Raw genomic sequence first — 19,439 nt, 5'->3', positions numbered from 1 at the left:
GAAAATCGTCTGTCAACAAGTAATCAAAAATAGAAAAGCACGAAAAGGGATGCAACACGAGGACTTCCCAGGGGGTCAACCATCCTAGTACTGCTCTCGCCCAAGCATGCTTAACTTCGGAGTTCTGATGGGATCCGAAGCATTAGTGCTGGTATGATCGCACCCGACATTGAGTGGGATGTTTATTCTTATATCCCTCGAGTACCTGTGGTGCGGGCGGCGATGGACAACACACGGCACTGCTCTCGCCCATTCAGAACCATGAAGTTAAGTGTTCTGTCGCGATGGCAGAGCTAGGATGGGTGACCTCCCTGGGATGTCCTCGTGTCGCGACCGTTTACGTAAATTATAGCTAAAACAGTCGAAATAATTGTTTTTAATGAGTTAACCATCTCCGGAGTAATCTGCGTCATAACCTTCCGCACAGAACCGGCTCACTACAACAAAAATCGCTAAATGTTCCCAGAAAATAGAAAAATAATAAGAAGAAGGAAATAGTGAATGTAAAGCTATTTTTATGCCTGGGATACGTTAAAATGGAACCGGAATCGAATTTCGAACTTTCTTAGCGGATTTCTCGAGGAAACGGAACATTAACAGAAGCAATAAATCGCAAATTAGAGGGTCTTAGAGAAGAAATTTAGCTAAAATCTCGCGAGCACTTTGCGGAGTAATGAGTCTCGTCCGTTTGTCCGTTTACAATAAAATTAGCCTACTATTTTGTCCAAATCCGGCAGTACCCGAGCTACGCTGATTTCACATGTCTTATTTGGTCCTTATCAAGTTTCAGATGATTTGAGCCGAAAATCGTCCGTCAACAAGTAATCAAAAATAGAAAAACACGAAAAGGTGTACAACACGAGGACTTCACAGGGGGTCACCCATCCTAGTACTGCTCTCTCCCAAGCACGCTTAACTTCAGAGTTATGATGGGATCCGGTGCATTAGTGCTGGTATGATCGCACCAGACATTGAGTGGGATGTTTATTCTTATATCCCTTAAGTACGTGTGGAGCGGGCGGCGATGGACAACACGCGGCACTGCTCTCGCCCAATCATAACCATGAAGTTAAGCGTTCTGGCGCGATGGCAGTGCTAGGATGGGTGACCTCCCTGGGAAGACCACGTGTCGCGACCGTTTACATAAATTATGGATAAAACAGTAGAAATAATTGTTTTTAATGAGTTAACCGTCTCCGGAGTAATCTGTGTCATACCCTTCCGCACAGTACCGGCTCACGACAACAAAAATCGATAAATGTTCCCAGAAAATAGAAAAAAAATAAGAAGAAGAAATAGCGAATGTAAAGCTATTATTATGCCTGGGATACGATAAAATGGAACCGGAATCGAATTTAGAACTTCCTAAGCGGATTTCTCGAGGAAACGGAAGCTTAACAGAAGCGGTAAATCGCAAATTAGTGGGTCTTAGAGAAGGAATTCGGCTAAAATCTCGTCAGCTCATTGCGTAGTAAAGAGTCTCTGTCGTTTGCCCGTTTACAATCAAATTAGCCTACAATTTTGTCCAAATCCGGCAGTGCCCGAGCTACGTTGATTTCTCATGTCTTATCTGGTCCCGATCCAGATTCAGATGATTTGAGCCGAAAATAGTCTGTCAACAAGTAATCAAAAATAGAAAAAGACGAAAAAGTGTGCAACACGAGGACTTCCCTGGGGTTCACCCATCATAGTACTGCTCTCGTTCAAGCACGCTTAACTTCGGAGTTCTAATGGGATCTGGTGCATTGGTGCTGGTATGATCGCACCCGACCTTGAGTTGGATGTATATTCTAATAACCCTCGAGTACGTATGGAGCGGGCGGCGATGGACAACACGCGGCACTGCTCTCGCCCAATCATAACCCTGACGTTAAGCGTTCTGGCGCGATGGCTGAGCTAGGATGGGTGACCTCCCTGGGAAGTCCTCGTGTCGCAACCATTTGCGTAAATTATGGGAAAAACAGTCGAAATAATTGTTTTTAATGAGTTAACCGTCTCCGGAGTAATCTGCGTCATACCCTTCCGCACAGAGTTGGCTAACGACAACAAAAATCGCTAAATGTTCCCAGAAAAATGAAAAAAAATAAGAAGAAGAAAATAGCGAATGTAAAGCTATTATTATGCCAGGGATACGATAAAATAGAACCGGAATCGAATTTCGAACTGGCTAAGCGGATTTCTCGAGGAAATGGAAGCTTAAATAGAACCGGAATCGAATTTAGAGAAGGAATTCGGCTAAAATCTCGTCAGCTCATTGCGGATTAATGAGTCTCGTTCGTTTGCCCTGTTACAATAAAATTAACTTACAATTTTGTCCAAATCAGGCAGTGCTCGAGCTACGTTGATTTCCCATGTCTTATTTGTTCACGATCGAGATTCAGATGATTTGAGTCGAAAATCGTCTGTCCAAATCAGGCAATGCCTGAGCTACGTTGATTTCCCATGGGTGACCTCCCTGGGAAGACCACGTGTCGCGACCGTTTACATAAATTATGGATAAAACAGTTGAAATAATTGTTTTTAATGAGTTAACCGTCTCCGAAGTAATCTGTGTCATACCCTTCCGCACAGTACCGGCTCACGACAACAAAAATCGATAAATGTTCCCAGAAAATAGAAAAAAATTAAGAAGAAGAAATAGCGAATGTAAAGCTATTATTATGCCTGGGATACGATAAAATGGAACCGGAATCGAATTTAGAACATCCTAAGCGGATTTCTCGAAGAAACGAAAGCTTAACAGAAGCGGTAAATCGCAAATTAGAGGGTCTTAGAGAAGAAATTCGGCTAAAATCTCGTCAGCTCATTGCGTAGTAATGAGTCTTGTTCGTTTGCTCGTTTACAATCAAATTAGCCTACAATTTTGTCCAAATCCGGCAGTGCCCGAGCTACGTTGATTTCACATGTCATATCTGGTCCCGATCGAGATTCAGATGATTTGAGCCGAAAATCGTCTGTCAACAAGTAATCAAAAATAGAAAAACACGAAAAAGGGTGCAACACGAGGACTTCCCAGGGGGTCACCCACCCTAGTACTGCTCTCGCCCAAGCACGCTTAACTTCGGAGTTATGATGGGATCCGGTGCATTAGTGCTGGTATGATAGCACCCGACATTGAGTGGGATGTTTATTCTTATATCCCTCGAGTACGTGTGGAGCGAGCGGCGATGGACAACACGCGGCACTGCTCTCGCCCAATCATAACCATGAAGTTAAGCGTTCTGGCGCGATGGCAGAGCTAGGATAGGTGACCTCCCTGGGAAGACCTCGTGATGCGACCGTTTACGTAAATTATGGATAAAACAGTCAAATAATTGTTTTTAATGAGTTATCCGTCTCCGGAGTAATCTGCGTCATACCCTTCCGCACAGAACCGGCTCACGACAACAAAAATCGATAAATGTCCTCAGAAAATAGAAAAAAAAATAAAAAGAAGGAAATAGCGAATGTAAAGCTATTATTATGCCTGGGATACGATAAAATGGAACCGGAATCGAATTTCGAACTTCCTAAGCGGATTTCTCGAGGAAACGAAAGCTCAACAGAAGCGGAAAATCGCAAATTAGAGGGTCTTAGAGAAGGAATTCGGCTAAAATCTCACCAGCTCATTGCGGAGTAACGAGTCTCGTTCGTTTGCCCGTTTACAATCAAATTAGCCTACAATTTTGTCCAAATCCGGCAGTGCCCGAGCTACGTTGATTTCAGTCGAAATAATTGTTTTTAATGAGTTAACCGTCTCCGGAGTAATCTGGGTCATACCCTTCCGCACAGAACCGGCTCACGACAACAAAAATCGATAATTTTTCCCAGAAAATAGAAAAAAATAAGAAAAAGGAAATAACGAATGTAAAGCTATTATTATGCCTGGGATACGACAAAATAAAATCGGAATCGAATTTCGAACTTCCTAAGCGGATTTCTCGAGGAAACGAAAGCTTAACAGAAGCGGTAAATCAAAAATTAGAGGGTCTTAGAGAACGAATTCGGCTAAAATCTCGTCAGCTCATTGCGTAGTAATGAGTCTCGTCCGTTTGCCCGTTTACAATTAAATTGGCCTACAATTTTGTCCAAATCCGGCACTGCCCGAGCTACTTTCATTTCACATGTCTTATCTGGTCACGATAGAGATTCAGATGATTTGAGCCAAAAATCGTCTGTCAACAAATAATCAAAAATAGAAAAACACAAAAAAGGGTGCAACACGAGGACTTCCAGGGGGTCACCCATCCTAGTACTGCTCTCGCTCAAGCACGCTTAACTTCGGAGTTCTGATGAGATCCGGTGCATTAGTGCTGGTATGATCGCACCCGACATTAGGTGGGATGTTTATTCTTATATCCCTCGAGTACGTGTGGAGCGGGCGGCGATGGACAACACGCGGTAGTACTCTCGCCCAATCAGAACCATGAAGTTAGCGTTCTGGCGCGATGGCAGAGCTAGGATGGGTGAGCTCCCTGGTAAGACCTCGTGTCGCGACCGTTTACGTAAATTATGGATAAAACAGTCGAAATATTGTTTTTAATGAGTTAACCGTCTCCGGAGTAATCTGCGTCATACCCTTCCGCACAGAACCGGCTCACGACAACAAAAATCGATAAATGTTCACAGAAAATAGAAAAAAAAGTAAGAAGAAGGAAATAACGAATGTAAAGCTATTATTATGCCTGGGATACGATAAAATGGAGTCGGAATCGAATTTCGAACTTCCTAAGCGGATTTCTCAAAGAAACGAAAGCTTAACAGAAGCAGAAAATCGCAAATTAGAGAGTATTAGAGAAGAAATTCGGCTAAAATCTCGTCAGCTCATTGCGGAGTAATTAGTCTCGTTTTGTTGCCTGTTTACAATAAAATTAGGCTACAATTTTGTCCAAATCCGGCAGTGCCCGAGCTACGTTGATTTCACATGTCTTATCTGATCCAGATCGAGATTCAGATGATTTGAGCCGAAAATCGTCTGTCAACAAGAAATCAAAAATAGAAAAACACGAAAAGGGGTGCCAACACGAGGACTTCCCAGGGGGTCACCCATTCTAGTACTGCTCTCGCCCAAGCACGCTTAACTTCGCAGTTCTGATGGGATCCGGGGCATTAGTGCTGGTATGATGGCACCCGACATTGAGTGGGATGTTTATTCTTATATCCCTCGAGTACGTGTGGAGCGGGCGGCGATGGACAACACGCGGCAGTACTCTCGCCCAATCAGAACCATGAAGTTAGCGTTCTGGAGCGATGGCAGAGCTAGGATGGGTGACCTCCCTGGGAAATCCTCGTGTCGCGACCGTTTACGTAAATTAGGGCTAAAACAGTCGAAATAATTGTTTTTAATGAGTTAACCGTCTCCGGAGTAATCTGCGTCATACCCTTCAGTACAGAACCGGTTCACGACAACAAAAATCGCTAAATGTTCCCAGAAAATAGAAAAAAAAATAATAAGAAGAAAATAGCGAATGTAAAGCTATTATTATGCCTGAGATCCGATAAAATGGAACAGGAATCGAATTTCGTACTTCTTAAGCGGATTTCTCGAGGAAACGAAAGCTTAACAGAAGCGGAAAATCGCAAATTAGAGGGTCTTAGAGAAGAAATTCGGCTAAAATCTCGCCAGCTCATTGCGGAGTAATGAGTCTCGTTTGTTTGCCCGTTTACAATCAAATTAGCCTACAATTTTGTCCAAATCTGGCAGTGCACGAGTTACGTTGATTTCACACGTCTTATCTTGTCCCGATCGAGATTCAGATGATTTGAGCCGAAAATCATATGTCAAAAATTAATAAAAAATAGAAAAACACAAATAGGGGTGCAACACGAGGACTTTCCAGGGGGTCACCCATCCTAGTACTGCTCTCGCCCAAGCACGCTTAACTTCCGAGTTCTGATGGGATCCGGAGCATTAGTGCTAGTATGATCGCACCCGACATTGAGTGGGATGTTTATTCTTATATCCCTCGAGTACGTGTGGAGCGGGCGACGATGGACAACATGCGGCACTGATCTCGCCCAATCATAACCAGGAAGTTAAGCGTTCTGGCGCGATGGCAGAGCTAGGATGGGTGACCTCCCTGGGAAGACCTCGTGTCGCGACCGTTTACGTAAATTATGGATAAAACAGTCGAAATAATTGTTTTTAATGAGTTAACCGTCCCCGGAGTAATATGTGTCATACCCTTCCGCACAGAACCGGCTCACGAGAACAAAAATCGCTAAATGTTCGCAGAAAATAGGAAAAAAATAAGAAGAAGGAAATAGGGAATGTAAAGCTATTATTATAAACCTAGGATACGATAAAATGGAACCGGAATCGAATTTCAAACTTCCTAAGCGGATTTCTCGAGGAAACGAAATCTTAACTGAAGCAGTGAATCGCAAATTAGAGGGTCTTACACAAGGAATTCGGCTAAAATCTCGTCAGCTCATTGCGTACTAATGAGTCTAGTTCGTTTGCCCGTTTACAATCAAACTAGCCTAAAATTTTGTCCAAATCCTGCAGTGCCCGAGCTACGTTGATTTTACAAGTCTTATCTGGTCCCGATCGAGATTCAGATGATTTGATCCGAAAATCGTCTGTCAACAAGTAATCAAAAATAGAAAAGCACGAAAAGGGATGCAACACGAGGACTTTCCAGGGGGTCAACCATCCTAGTACTGCTCTCGCCCAAGCATACTTAACTTCGGAGTTCTGATGGGATCCGAAGCATTAGTGCTGGTATGATCGCACCCGACATTGAGTGGGATGTTTATTCTTATATCCCTCGAGTACCTGTGGTGCGGGCGGCGATGGACAACACACGGCACTGCTCTCGCCCATTCAGAACCATGAAGTTAAGTGTTCTGTCGCGATGGCAGAGCTAGGATGGGTGACCTCCCTGGGATGTCCTCGTGTCGCGACCATTTACGTAAATTATAGCTAAAACAGTCGAAATAATTGTTTTTAATGAGTTAACCATCTCCGGAGTAATCTGCGTCATAACCTTCCGCACAGAACCGGCTCACTACAACAAAAATCGCTAAATGTTCCAAGAAAATAGAAAAATAATAAGAAGAAGGAAATAGTGAATGTAAAGCTATTTTTATGCCTGGGATACGTTAAAATGGAACCGGAATCGAATTTCGAACTTTCTTAGCGGATTTCTCGAGGAAACGGAACATTAACAAAAGCAATAAATCGCAAATTAGAGGGTCTTAGAAAAGAAATTTAGCTAAAATCTCGTGAGCACTTTGCGGAGTAATGAGTCTCGTCCGTTTGTCCGTTTACAATAAAATTAGCCTACTATTTTGTCCAAATCCGGCAGTACCCGAGCTACGCTGATTTCACATGTCTTATTTGGTCCTTATCGAGTTTCAGATGATTTGAGCCGAAAATCGTCCGTCAACAAGTAATCAAAAATAGAAAAACACGAAAAGGTGTACAACACGAGGACTTCACAGGGGGTCACCCATCCTAGTACTGCTCTCTCCCAAGCACGCTTAACTTCAGAGTTATGATGGGATCTGGTGCATTAGTGCTGGTATGATCGCACCAGAGATTGAGTGGGATGTTTATTCTTATATCCATTAAGTACGTGTGGAGCGGGCGGCGATGGACAACACGCGGCACTGCTCTCGCCCAATCATAACCATGAAGTTAAGCGTTCTGGCGCGATGGCAGTGCTAGGATGGGTGACCTTCCTGGGAAGACCACGTGTCGCGACCGTTTACATAAATTATGGATAAAACAGTAGAAATAATTGTTTTTAATGAGTTAACCGTCTCCGGAGTAATCTGTGTCATACCCTTCCGCACAGTACCGGCTCACGACAACAAAAATCGATAAATGTTCCCAGAAAATAGAAAAAAAATAAGAAGAAGAAATAGCGAATGTAAAGCTATTATTATGCCTGGGATACGATAAAATGGAACCGGAATCGAATTTAAAACTTCCTAAGCGGATTTCTCGAGGAAACGGAAGCTTAACAGAAGCGGTAAATCTCAAATTAGTGGGTCTTAGAGAAGGAATTCGGCTAAAATCTCGTCAGCTCATTGCGTAGTAAAGAGTCTCTGTCGTTTGCCCGTTTACAATCAAATTAGCCTACAATTTTGTCCAAATCCGGCAGTGCCCGAGCTACGTTGATTTCTCATGTCTTATCTGGTCCCGATCCAGATTCAGATGATTTGAGCCGAAAATAGTCTGTCAACAAGTAATCAAAAATAGAAAAAGACGAAAAAGTGTGCAACACGAGGACTTCCCTGGGGTTCACCCATCATAGTACTGCTCTCGTTCAAGCACGCTTAACTTCGGAGTTCTAATGGGATCTGGTGCATTGGTGCTGGTATGATCGCACCCGACCTTGAGTTGGATGTATATTCTAATAACCCTCGAGTACGTATGGAGCGGGCGGCGATGGACAACACGCGGCACTGCTCTCGCCCAATCATAACCCTGACGTTAAGCGTTCTGGCGCGATGGCAGAGCTAGGATGGGTGACCTCCCTGGGAAGTCCTCGTGTCGCAACCATTTGCGTAAATTATGGGAAAAACAGTCGAAATAATTGTTTTTAATGAGTTAACCGTCTCCGGAGTAATCTGCGTCATACCCTTCCGCACAGAGCTGGCTAACGACAACAAAAATCGCTAAATGTTCCCAGAAAAATGAAAAAAAATAAGAAGAAGAAAATAGCGAATGTAAAGCTATTATTATGCCAGGGATACGATAAAATAGAACCGGAATCGAATTTCGAACTGGCTAAGCGGATTTCTCGAGGAAATGGAAGCTTAAATAGAACCGGAATCGAATTTAGAGAAGGAATTCGGCTAAAATCTCGTCAGCTCATTGCGGATTAATGAGTCTCGTTCGTTTGCCCTGTTACAATAAAATTAACCTACAATTTTGTCCAAATCAGGCAGTGCCCGAGCTACGTTGATTTCCCATGTCTTATTTGTTCACGATCGAGATTCAGATGATTTGAGTCGAAAATCGTCTGTCCAAATCAGGCAGTGCCTGAGCTACGTTGATTTCCCATGGGTGACCTCCCTGGGAAGACCACGTGTCGCGACCGTTTACATAAATTATGGATAAAACAGTTGAAATAATTGTTTTTAATGAGTTAACCGTCTCCGGAGTAATCTGTGTCATACCCTTCCGCACAGTACCGGCTCACGACAACAAAAATCGATAAATGTTCCCAGAAAATAGAAAAAAATTAAGAAGAAGAAATAGCGAATGTAAAGCTATTATTATGCCTGGGATACGATAAAATGGAACCGGAATCGAATTTAGAACATCCTAAGCGGATTTCTCGAAGAAACGAAAGCTTAACATAAGCGGTAAATCGCAAATTAGAGGGTCTTAGAGAAGAAATTCGGCTAAAATCTCGTCAGCTCATTGCGTAGTAATGAGTCTTGTTCGTTTGCCCGTTTACAATCAAATTAGCCTACAATTTTGTCCAAATCCGGCAGTGCCCGAGCTACGTTGATTTCACATGTCATATCTGGTCCCGATCGAGATTCAGATGATTTGAGCCGAAAATCGTCTGTCAACAAGTAATCAAAAATAGAAAAACACGAAAAAGGGTGCAACACGAGGACTTCCCAGGGGGTCACCCACCCTAGTACTGCTCTCGCCCAAGCACGCTTAACTTCGGAGTTATGATGGGATCCGGTGCATTAGTGCTGGTATGATAGCACCCGACATTGAGTGGGATGTTTATTCTTATATCCCTCGAGTACGTGTGGAGCGAGCGGCGATGGACAACACGCGGCACTGCTCTCGCCCAATCATAACCATGAAGTTAAGCGTTCTGGCGCGATGGCAGAGCTAGGATAGGTGACCTCCCTGGGAAGACCTCGTGATGCGACCGTTTTCGTAAATTATGGATAAAACAGTCAAATAATTGTTTTTAATGAGTTATCCGTCTCCGGAGTAATCTGCGTCATACCCTTCCGCACAGAACCGGCTCACGACAACAAAAATCGATAAATGTCCTCAGAAAATAGAAAAAAAAATAAAAAGAAGGAAATAGCGAATGTAAAGCTATTATTATGCCTGGGATACGATAAAATGGAACCGGAATCGAATTTCGAACTTCCTAAGCGGATTTCTCGAGGAAACGAAAGCTCAACAGAAGCGGAAAATCGCAAATTAGAGGGTCTTAAAGAAGGAATTCGGCTAAAATCTCACCAGCTCATTGCGGAGTAACGAGTCTCGTTCGTTTGCCCGTTTACAATCAAATTAGCCTACAATTTTGTCCAAATCCGGCAGTGCCCGAGCTACGTTGATTTTAGTCGAAATAATTGTTTTTAATGAGTTAACCGTCTCTGGAGTAATCTGGGTCATACCCTTCCGCACAGAACTGGCTCACGACAACAAAAATCGATAATTTTTCCCAGAAAATAGAAAAAAATAAGAAAAAGGAAATAACGAATGTAAAGCTATTATTATGTCTGGAATACGACAAAATAAAATCGGAATCGAATTTCGAACTTCCTAAGCGGATTTCTCGAGGAAACGAAAACTTAACAGAAGCGGTAAATCAAAAATTAGAGGGTCTTAGAGAACGAATTCGGCTTAAATCTCGTCAGCTCATTGCGTAGGAATGAGTCTCGTCCGTTTGCCCGTTTACAATTAAATTGGCCTACAATTTTGTCCAAATCCGGCAGTGCCCGAGCTACTTTCATTTCACATGTCTTATCTGATCCCGATCGAGATTCAGATGATTTGAGCCAAAAATCGTCTGCCAACAAGTAATCAAAAATAGAAAAACACGAAAAGGGGTGAAACACGAGGACTTTCTCAGGGGGTCACCCATCCTATTACTGCTCTCGCCCAAGCACGCTTAACTTCGGAGTTCTGATGGGATCCGGTGCATTAGTACTGGTATGATCGCACCCGACATTGAGTGGGATGTTTATTCTTATATCCCTCGAGTAAGTGTGGAGCGGGCGGCGATGGACAACACGCGGCACTGCTCTCGCCCAATCATAACCATGAAGTTAAGCGTTCTGGCGCGATGGCAGAGCTAGGATGGGTGACCTCCCTGGGAAGACCTCGTGTTGCGACCGTTTACGTAAATTATGGATAAAACAGTCGAAATATTATTTTTAATGAGTTAACCGTCTCTGGAGTAATCTGCGTCATACCCATCCGCACAGAACCGGCTCACGACAACAAAAATCGATAAATGTTCACAGAAAATAGAAAAAAAATAAGAAGAAGGAAATAACGAATGTAAAGCTATTATTATGCCTGGGATACGATAAAATGGAAACGGAATCGAATTTCGAACTTCCTAAGCGGATTTCTCGAGGAAACGAAAGCTTAACAGAAGCGGTAAATCGCAAATTAGAGGGTCTTAGAAAAGGAATTCAGCTAAAATCTCGTCAACTCATTGCGTAGTAATGAGTCTCGTCCGTTTGCCCGTTTACAATCAAATTAGCCTACAATTTTGTCTAAATCCGGCAGTGCCCGAGCTACTTTCATTTCACATGTCTTATCTGGTCCCGATCGATATTCAGATGATTTAAGCCGAAAATCGTCTGTCAAAAAGTAATCAAAAATAGAAAAACACAAAAAGGGTGCAACACGAGGACTCCCAGGGGGTCACCCATCCTAGAACTGCTCTCGCCCAAGCACGCTGCTTAACTTCGGAGTTCTGATGGGATCCGGTGCATTAGTGCTAGTATAATCGCACGCGACATTGAGTGGGATGTTTATTCTTATATCCATTGAGTACGTGTGGAGCGGGCGGCGATGTACAACACGCGGCACTGCTCTCGCCCAATCATAACCATGAAGTTAAGCGTTCAGGCGCGATGGCGGAGCTAGGATGGGTAACCTCCCTGGGAAGACCTCGTGTCGCGACCGTTTACGTAAATTATGGATAAAACAGTCGAAATAATTGTTTTTAATGAGTTAACCGTCTCCGAGTAATCTGCGTCATACCCTTCCGCACAGAACCGGCTCACGACAACAAAAATCGATAAATGTTCACAGAAAATAGAAAAAAAAATAAGAAGAAGGAAATAACGAATATAAAGCTATTATTATGCCTGGGATACGATAGAATGGAACCGGAATCGAATTTCGAACTTCCTAAGCGGATTTCTTGAGGAAACGAAAACTTAACAGAAGCGGTAAATCGCAAATTAGAGGGTCTTAGAAAAGGAATTCGGCTAAAATCTCGTCAGCTCATTGCGTAGTAATGAGTCTCGTCTGTTTGCCCGTTTACAATCAAATTAGCCTACAATTTTGTCAAAATCTGGCAGTGCCCGAGCTACTTTCATTTCACATGTCTTATCTGGTCCCGATCGAGATTCAGATGATTTAAGCCGAAAATCGTCTGTCAAAAAGTAATCAAAAATAGAAAAACACGAAAAGGGGTGCAACACGAGGACTTCCCAGGGGGTCACCCATCCTAATACAGCTCTCGCCCAAGCACGCTTGACTTCGGAGTTAAGATGGGATCCGGTGCATTAGTGCTGGTATGATCGCACCCGACATTGAGTGGGATGTTTATTCTTATATCCCTCGAGTACGTGTGGAGCGGGCGGCGATGGACAACACGCGGCACTGCCCTCGCCCAATCATAACCATGAAGTTAATCGTTCTGACGCGATGGCAGAGGTAGGATGGGTGACCTCCGTGGGAAGACCTCGTGTCGCGACCGTTTACGTAAATTATGGATAAAATAGTCGAAATAATTGTTTTTAATGAGTTAACCGTCTCCGGAGTTATATGCGTCATACCCTTCCGCACAGAACATGTTCACGACAACAAAAATCGATAAATGTTCCCAGAAAATAGAAAAAAAAATAAGAAGAAGGAAATAACGAATGTAAAGCTATTATTATGCCTGGGATACGATAAAATGGAACCGGAATCGAATTTCGAACTTCCTAAGCGGATTTCTCGAGGAAACGAAAACTTAACAGAAGCGGTAAATCGCAAATTAGAGGGTCTTAGAGAAGGAATTCGGCTAAAATCTCGTCATCTCATTGCATAGCAATGAGTCTCGTCCGTTTGCCCGTTTACAATAAAATTAGCCTACAATTTTGTCCAAATCCGGCAGTGCCCGAGCTACTTTCATTTCACATGTCTTATCTGGTCCCGATTGAGATTCAGATGATTTGAGCCTAAAATCGTCTGTCAACAAGTAATCAAAAATAGAAAAACACGAAAAAGGGTGCAACACGAGGACTTCCGAGGGGATCACCCATCCTAGTACTGCTCTCACCCAAGCACGCTTGACTTCGGAGTTCTGATGGGATCTGGTGCATTAGTGCTGGTATGATCGCACCCGACATTGAGTGGGATGTTTATTCATATATCCCTCGACTACGTGTGGAGCGGGCGGCGATGGACAACACGCGGCACTGCTCTCGCCCAATCATAACCATGAAGTTAAGCGTTCTGGCGCGATGGCAGAGCTAGGATGGGTGACCTCCCTGGGAAGACCTCGTGTCGCGACCGTTTACGTAAATTATGGATAAATAGTCGAAATAATTGTTTTTATTGAGTTAACCGTCTTCGGAGTAATCTGCGTCATACCCTTCCGCACAGAACCGGCTCACGACAACAAAAATCGATAAATGTTCCCAGAAAGTAGAAAAAAAATAAGAAGAAGGAAATAACGAATGTAAAGCTATTATTATTCCTGGGATACGATAAAATGGAACCGGAATAGAATTTCCAACTTCCTAAGCGGATTTCTCGAGAAACGAAAGCTTAACAGAAGCGTTAAATCACAAATTAGATGGGTCTTAGAGAAGGAATTCGGCTAAAATCTCGTCAGCTCATTGCGTAGTAATGAGTCTCGTCCGTTTGCCCGTTTACAATCAAATTAGCGTACAATTTTGTCCAAATCCGGCAATGCCCGAGCTACTTTCATTTCACATGTCTTATCTGGTCACGACAGAGATTCAGATGATTTGAGCCAAAAATCGTCTGTCAACAAGTAATCAAAAATAGAAAAACACAAAAAGGGGTGCAACACGAGGACTTCCAGGGGGTCACCCATCCTAGTACTGCTCTCGCTCAAGCACGCTTAACTTCGGAGTTCTGATGAGATCCGGTGCATTAGTGCTGGTATGATCGCACCCGACATTAGGTGGGATGTTTATTCTTATATCCCTCGAGTACGTGTGGAGCGGGCGGCGATGGACAACACGCGGCACTGCGCTCGCCCAATCATAACCATGAAGTTAAGCGTTCTGGCGCGATGGCAGAGCTAGGATGGGTGAGCTCCCTGGGAAGACCTCGTGTGGCGACCGTTTTCGTAAATTATGGATAAAACAGTCGAAATATTATTTTTAATGAGTTAACCGTCTCCGGAGTAATCTGCGTCATACCCTTCCGCACAGAACCGGCTCACGACAACAAAAATCGATAAATGTTCACAGAAAATAGAAAAAAAAGTAAGAAGAAGGAAATAACGAATGTAAAGCTATTATTATGCCTGGGATACGATAAAATGGAACCGGAATCGAATTTCGAACTTCCTAAGCGGATTTCTCAAAGAAACGAAAGCTTAACAGAAGCAGAAAATCGCAAATTAGAGAGTCTTAGAGAAGAAATTCGGCTAAAATCTCGTCAGCTCATTGCGGAGTAATTAGTCTCGTTTTGTTGCCCGTTTACAATAAAATTAGGCTACAATTTTGTCCAAATCCGGCAGTGCCCGAGCTACGTTGATTTCACATGTCTTATCTGATCCAGATCGAGATTCAGATGATTTGAGCCGAAAATCGTCTGTCAACAAGAAATCAAAAATAGAAAAACACGAAAAGGGGTGCCAACACGAGGACTTCCCAGGGGGGTCACCCATTCTAGTACTGCTCTCGCCCAAGCACGCTTAACTTCGCAGTTCTGATGGGATCCGAGGCATTAGTGCTGGTATGATGGCACCCGACATTGAGTGGGATGTTTATTCTTATATCCCTCGAGTACGTGTGGAGCGGGCGGCGATGGACAACACGCGGCAGTACTCTCGCCCAATCAGAACCATGAAGTTAGCGTTCTGGAGCGATGGCAGAGCTAGGATGGGTGACCTCCCTGGGAAATCCTCGTGTCGCGACCGTTTACGTAAATTAGGGCTAAAACAGTCGAAATAATTGTTTTTAATGAGTTAACCGTCTCCGGAGTAATCTGCGTCATACCCTTCAGTACAGAACCGGTTCACGACAACAAAAATCGCTAAATGTTCCCAGAAAATAGAAAAAAAAATAATAAGAAGAAAATAGCGAATGTAAAGCTATTATTATGCCTGAGATCCGATAAAATGGAACAGGAATCGAATTTCGTACTTCTTAAGCGGATTTCTCGAGGAAACGAAAGCTTAACAGAAGCGGAAAATCGCAAATTAGAGGGTCTTAGAGAAGGAATTCGGCTAAAATCTCGCCAGCTCATTGCGGAGTAATGAGTCTCGTTTGTTTGCCCGTTTACAATCAAATTAGCCTACAATTTTGTCCAAATCCGGCAGTGCACGAGTTACGTTGATTTCACACGTCTTATCTGGTCCCGATCGAGATTCAGATGATTTGAGCCGAAAATCATATGTCAAAAATTAATAAAAAATAGAAAAACACAAATAGGGGTGCAACACGAGGACTTTCCAGGGGGTCACCCATCCTAGTACTGCTCTCGCCCAAGCACGCTTAACTTCCGAGTTCTGATGGGATCCGGAGCATTAGTGCTAGTATGATCGCACCCGACATTGAGTGGGATGTTTATTCTTATATCCCTCGAGTACGTGTGGAGCGGGCGACGATGGACAACATGCGGCACTGATCTCGCCCAATCATAACCAGGAAGTTAAGCGTTCTGGCGCGATGGCAGAGCTAGGATGGGTGACCTCCCTGGGAAGACCTCGTGTCGCGACCGTTTACGTAAATTATGGATAAAACAGTCGAAATAATTGTTTTTAATGAGTTAACCGTCCCCGGAGTAATATGTGTCATACCCTTCCGCACATAACCGGCTCACGAGAACAAAAATCGCTAAATGTTCGCAGAAAATAGGAAAAAAATAAGAAGAAGGAAATAGCGAATGTAAAGCTATTATTATAAACCTAGGATACGATAAAATGGAACCGGAATCGAATTTCAAACTTCCTAAGCGGATTTCTCGAGGAAACGAAATCTTAACTGAAGCAGTGAATCGCAAATTAGAGGGTCTTACACAAGGAATTCGGCTAAAATCTCGTGAGCTCATTGCGTACTAATGAGTCTCGTTCGTTTGCCCGTTTACAATCAAACTAGCCTAAATTTTGTCCAAATCCTGCAGTGCCCGAGCTACGTTGATTTTACAAGTCTTATCTGGTCCCGATCGAGATTCAGATGATTTGATCCGAAAATCGTCTGTCAACAAGTAATCAAAATAGAAAAGCACGAAAAGGGATGCAACACGAGGACTTCCCAGGGGGTCAACCATCCTAGTACTGCTCTCGCCCAAGCATGCTTAACTTCGGAGTTCTGATGGGATCCGAAGCATTAGTGCTGGTATGATCGCACCCGACATTGAGTGGGATGTTTATTCTTATATCCCTCGAGTACCTGTGGTGCGGGCGGCGATGGACAACACACGGCACTGCTCTCGCCCATTCAGAACCATGAAGTTAAGTGTTCTGTCACGATGGCAGAGCTAGGATGGGTGACCTCCCTGGGATGTCCTCGTGTCGCGACCGTTTACGTAAATTATAGCTAAAACAGTCGAAATAATTGTTTTTAATGAGTTAACCATCTCCAGAGTAATCTGCGTCATAACCTTCCGCACAGAACCGGCTCACTACAACAAAAATCGCTAAATGTTCCCAGAAAATAGAAAAATAATAAGAAGAAGGAAATAGTGAATGTAAAGCTATTTTTATGCCTGGGATACGTTAAAATGGAACCGGAATCGAATTTCGAACTTTCTTAGCGGATTTCTCGAGGAAACGGAACATTAACAGAAGCAATAAATCGCAAATTAGAGGGTCTTAGAGAAGAAATTTAGCTAAAATCTCGCGAGCACTTTGCGGAGTAATGAGTCTCGTCCGTTTGTCCGTTTACAATAAAATTAGCCTACTATTTTGTCCAAATCCGGCAGTACCCGAGCTACGCTGATTTCACATGTCTTATTTGGTCCTTATCGAGTTTCAGATGATTTGAGCCGAAAATCGTCCGTCAACAAGTAATCAAAAATAGAAAAACACGAAAAGGTGTACAACACGAGGACTTCACAGGGGGTTACCCATCCTAGTACTGCTCTCTCCCAAGCACGCTTAACTTCAGAGTTATGATGGGATCCGGTGCATTAGTGCTGGTATGATCGCACCAGACATTGAGTGGGATGTTTATTCTTATATCCCTTAAGTACGTGTGGAGCGGGCGGCGATGGACAACACGCGGCACTGCTCTCGCCCAATCATAACCATGAAGTTAAGCGTTCTGGCGCGATGGCAGTGCTAGGATGGGTGACCTCCCTGGGAAGACAACGTGTCACGACCGTTTACATAAATTATGGATAAAACAGTAGAAATAATTGTTTTTAATGAGTTAACCGTCTCCGGAGTAATCTGTGTCATACCCTTCCGCACAGTACCGGCTCACGACAACAAAAATCGATAAATGTTCCCAGAAAATAGAAAAAAAATAAGAAGAAGAAATAGCGAATGTAAAGCTATTATTATGCCTGGGATACGATAAAATGGAACCGGAATCGAATTTAGAACTTCCTAAGCGGATTTCTCGAGGAAACGGAAGCTTAACAGAAGCGGTAAATTGCAAATTAGTGGGTCTTAGAGAAGGAATTCGGCTAAAATCTCGTCAGCTCATTGCGTAGTAAAGAGTCTCTGTCGTTTGCCCGTTTACAATCAAATTAGCCTACAATTTTTTCCAAATCCGGCAGTGCCCGAGCTACGTTGATTTCTCATGTCTTATCTGGTCCCGATCCAGATTCAGATGATTTGAGCCGAAAATAGTCTGTCAACAAGTAATCAAAAATAGAAAAAGACGAAAAAGTGTGCAACACGAGGACTTCCCTGGGGTTCACCCATCATAGTACTGCTCTCGTTCAAGCACGCTTAACTTCGGAGTTCTAATGGGATCTGGTGCATTGGTGCTGGTATGATCGCACCCGACCTTGAGTTGGATGTATATTCTAATAACCCTCGAGTACGTATGGAGCGGGCGGCGATGGACAACACGCGGCACTGCTCTCGCCCAATCATAACCCTGACGTTAAGCGTTCTGGCGCGATGGCAGAGCTAGGATGGGTGACCTCCCTGGGAAGTCCTCGTGTCGCAACCATTTGCGTAAATTATGGGAAAAACAGTCGAAATAATTGTTTTTAATGAGTTAACCGTCTCCGGAGTAATCTGCGTCATACCCTTCCGCACAGAGCTGGCTAACGACAACAAAAATCGCTAAATGTTCCCAGAAAAATGAAAAAAAATAAGAAGAAGAAAATAGCGAATGTAAAGCTATTATTATGCCAGGGATACGATAAAATAGAACCGAAATCGAATTTCGAACTGGCTAAGCGGATTTCTCGAGGAAATGGAAGCTTAAATAGAACCGGAATCGAATTTAGAGAAGGAATTCGGCTAAAATCTCGTCAGCTCATTGCGGATTAATGAGTCTCGTTCGTTTGCCCTGTTACAATAAAATTAACCTACAATTTTGTCCAAATCAGGCAGTGCCCGAGCTACGTTGATTTCCCATGTCTTATTTGTTCACGATCGAGATTCAGATGATTTGAGTCGAAAATCGTCTGTCCAAATCAGGCAGTGCCTGAGCTACGTTGATTTCCCATGGGTGACCTCCCTGGGAAGACCACGTGTCGCGACCGTTTACATAAATTATGGATAAAACAGTTGAAATAATTGTTTTTAATGAGTTAACCGTCTCCGGAGTAATCTGTGTCATACCCTTCCGCACAGTACCGGCTCACGACAACAAAAATCGATAAATGTTCCCAGAAAATAGAAAAAAATTAAGAAGAAGAAATAGCGAATGTAAAGCTATTATTATGCCTGGGATACGATAAAATGGAACCGGAATCGAATTTAGAACATCCTAAGCGGATTTCTCGAAGAAACGAAAGCTTAACAGAAGCGGTAAATCGCAAATTAGAGGGTCTTAGAGAAGAAATTCGGCTAAAATCTCGTCAGCTCATTGCGTAGTAATGAGTCTTGTTCGTTTGCCCGTTTAAAATCAAATTAGCCTACAATTTTGTCCAAATCCGGCTGTGCCCGAGCTACGTTGATTTCACATGTCATATCTGGTCCCGATCGAGATTCAGATGATTTGAGCCAAAAATCGTCTGTCAACAAGTAATCAAAAATAGAAAAACACGAAAAAGGGTGCAACACGAGGACTTCCCAGGGGGTCACCCACCCTAGTACTGCTCTCGCCCAAGCACGCATAACTTCGGAGTTATGATGGGATCCGGTGCATTAGTGCTGGTATGATAGCACCCGACATTGAGTGGGATG

At 43.4% G+C, this 19,439-nt stretch overlaps 21 non-coding genes and 1 pseudogene across 21 annotated transcripts; all 22 read right to left on the bottom strand.

Annotated features, from left to right (window-relative positions):
• Window positions 1-46: 46 nt before the first annotated feature.
• LOC142515654 (5S ribosomal RNA) lies at window positions 47-165 on the bottom strand. Its single transcript, XR_012811488.1, has one exon. It is a non-coding gene; the product is annotated as a 5S ribosomal RNA (ribosomal RNA).
• Window positions 166-848: 683 nt separating this feature from the next.
• Window positions 849-967, bottom strand: LOC142510407 (5S ribosomal RNA). The gene has a single exon (XR_012808519.1). It is a non-coding gene; the product is annotated as a 5S ribosomal RNA (ribosomal RNA).
• Window positions 968-1,649: 682 nt separating this feature from the next.
• LOC142509759 (5S ribosomal RNA) lies at window positions 1,650-1,768 on the bottom strand. The gene has a single exon (XR_012807915.1). It is a non-coding gene; the product is annotated as a 5S ribosomal RNA (ribosomal RNA).
• Window positions 1,769-2,991: 1,223 nt separating this feature from the next.
• LOC142514923 (5S ribosomal RNA) lies at window positions 2,992-3,110 on the bottom strand. The gene has a single exon (XR_012810795.1). It is a non-coding gene; the product is annotated as a 5S ribosomal RNA (ribosomal RNA).
• A 1,081-nt stretch (window positions 3,111-4,191) lies between these two features.
• On the bottom strand, window positions 4,192-4,309 carry LOC142515646 (5S ribosomal RNA). Its single transcript, XR_012811480.1, has one exon. It is a non-coding gene; the product is annotated as a 5S ribosomal RNA (ribosomal RNA).
• A 682-nt stretch (window positions 4,310-4,991) lies between these two features.
• On the bottom strand, window positions 4,992-5,111 carry LOC142517260 (5S ribosomal RNA). Its single transcript, XR_012813014.1, has one exon. It is a non-coding gene; the product is annotated as a 5S ribosomal RNA (ribosomal RNA).
• Window positions 5,112-5,794: 683 nt separating this feature from the next.
• On the bottom strand, window positions 5,795-5,913 carry LOC142515779 (5S ribosomal RNA). Its single transcript, XR_012811605.1, has one exon. It is a non-coding gene; the product is annotated as a 5S ribosomal RNA (ribosomal RNA).
• A 685-nt stretch (window positions 5,914-6,598) lies between these two features.
• On the bottom strand, window positions 6,599-6,717 carry LOC142507026 (5S ribosomal RNA). Its single transcript, XR_012805293.1, has one exon. It is a non-coding gene; the product is annotated as a 5S ribosomal RNA (ribosomal RNA).
• Window positions 6,718-7,400: 683 nt separating this feature from the next.
• LOC142509817 (5S ribosomal RNA) lies at window positions 7,401-7,519 on the bottom strand. Its single transcript, XR_012807968.1, has one exon. It is a non-coding gene; the product is annotated as a 5S ribosomal RNA (ribosomal RNA).
• A 682-nt stretch (window positions 7,520-8,201) lies between these two features.
• On the bottom strand, window positions 8,202-8,320 carry LOC142509758 (5S ribosomal RNA). Its single transcript, XR_012807914.1, has one exon. It is a non-coding gene; the product is annotated as a 5S ribosomal RNA (ribosomal RNA).
• A 1,223-nt stretch (window positions 8,321-9,543) lies between these two features.
• LOC142514922 (5S ribosomal RNA) lies at window positions 9,544-9,662 on the bottom strand. The gene has a single exon (XR_012810794.1). It is a non-coding gene; the product is annotated as a 5S ribosomal RNA (ribosomal RNA).
• Window positions 9,663-10,743: 1,081 nt separating this feature from the next.
• Window positions 10,744-10,863, bottom strand: LOC142517283 (5S ribosomal RNA). The gene has a single exon (XR_012813037.1). It is a non-coding gene; the product is annotated as a 5S ribosomal RNA (ribosomal RNA).
• A 681-nt stretch (window positions 10,864-11,544) lies between these two features.
• On the bottom strand, window positions 11,545-11,665 carry LOC142508780 (5S ribosomal RNA). Its single transcript, XR_012806983.1, has one exon. It is a non-coding gene; the product is annotated as a 5S ribosomal RNA (ribosomal RNA).
• A 683-nt stretch (window positions 11,666-12,348) lies between these two features.
• Window positions 12,349-12,467, bottom strand: LOC142516626 (5S ribosomal RNA). Its single transcript, XR_012812411.1, has one exon. It is a non-coding gene; the product is annotated as a 5S ribosomal RNA (ribosomal RNA).
• Window positions 12,468-13,151: 684 nt separating this feature from the next.
• Window positions 13,152-13,270, bottom strand: LOC142516608 (5S ribosomal RNA). Its single transcript, XR_012812394.1, has one exon. It is a non-coding gene; the product is annotated as a 5S ribosomal RNA (ribosomal RNA).
• Window positions 13,271-13,952: 682 nt separating this feature from the next.
• LOC142515431 (5S ribosomal RNA) lies at window positions 13,953-14,070 on the bottom strand. Its single transcript, XR_012811277.1, has one exon. It is a non-coding gene; the product is annotated as a 5S ribosomal RNA (ribosomal RNA).
• A 683-nt stretch (window positions 14,071-14,753) lies between these two features.
• LOC142509821 (5S ribosomal RNA) lies at window positions 14,754-14,874 on the bottom strand. Its single transcript, XR_012807972.1, has one exon. It is a non-coding gene; the product is annotated as a 5S ribosomal RNA (ribosomal RNA).
• Window positions 14,875-15,557: 683 nt separating this feature from the next.
• LOC142515778 (5S ribosomal RNA) lies at window positions 15,558-15,676 on the bottom strand. The gene has a single exon (XR_012811604.1). It is a non-coding gene; the product is annotated as a 5S ribosomal RNA (ribosomal RNA).
• A 683-nt stretch (window positions 15,677-16,359) lies between these two features.
• Window positions 16,360-16,478, bottom strand: LOC142515653 (5S ribosomal RNA). The gene has a single exon (XR_012811487.1). It is a non-coding gene; the product is annotated as a 5S ribosomal RNA (ribosomal RNA).
• Window positions 16,479-17,161: 683 nt separating this feature from the next.
• Window positions 17,162-17,280, bottom strand: LOC142510983 (5S ribosomal RNA; annotated as a pseudogene).
• A 682-nt stretch (window positions 17,281-17,962) lies between these two features.
• On the bottom strand, window positions 17,963-18,081 carry LOC142509757 (5S ribosomal RNA). Its single transcript, XR_012807913.1, has one exon. It is a non-coding gene; the product is annotated as a 5S ribosomal RNA (ribosomal RNA).
• Window positions 18,082-19,304: 1,223 nt separating this feature from the next.
• On the bottom strand, window positions 19,305-19,423 carry LOC142517263 (5S ribosomal RNA). The gene has a single exon (XR_012813017.1). It is a non-coding gene; the product is annotated as a 5S ribosomal RNA (ribosomal RNA).
• Between the last annotated feature and the right edge of the window lie 16 nt (window positions 19,424-19,439).

This window comes from Primulina tabacum, chromosome 10, assembly GCF_025594145.1.
Source record: "Primulina tabacum isolate GXHZ01 chromosome 10, ASM2559414v2, whole genome shotgun sequence".
Taxonomy (NCBI): domain Eukaryota; kingdom Viridiplantae; phylum Streptophyta; class Magnoliopsida; order Lamiales; family Gesneriaceae; genus Primulina; species Primulina tabacum.
The sequence above is the reverse complement of the archived record's forward strand: the minus strand, read 5'-3'. Positions and strand labels throughout refer to the sequence as shown.